Below are 264 nucleotides of genomic sequence, written 5' to 3'. Positions count from 1 at the left end.
GGGGGGGGCGGAAGCCATTGAGGGCAATCATGAATGTCAGGGACAATGGAGGAGGAAGATGGGACATGGCAGAGGGTGGGGATGGGGAACCTAGGATGGCAAAACAAAAGGCAAGGTATGCAGGACACAAAAATTGGGAAATCATTTGCTGAGAACATATATGTTGATGTGCTTGATTGAGCCAATGCACAGTGTATTTTGGATGGAAAATTCATATGTGTGTTGTGATGAGAAAAGAAAAAAAAATTTATAATAATAAACAAA

This window comes from Tupaia chinensis, unplaced genomic scaffold, assembly GCF_000334495.1.
Source record: "Tupaia chinensis unplaced genomic scaffold, TupChi_1.0 Scaffold000074_1, whole genome shotgun sequence".
NCBI lineage: Eukaryota > Metazoa > Chordata > Mammalia > Scandentia > Tupaiidae > Tupaia > Tupaia belangeri.
The sequence above is the reverse complement of the archived record's forward strand: the minus strand, read 5'-3'. Positions refer to the sequence as shown.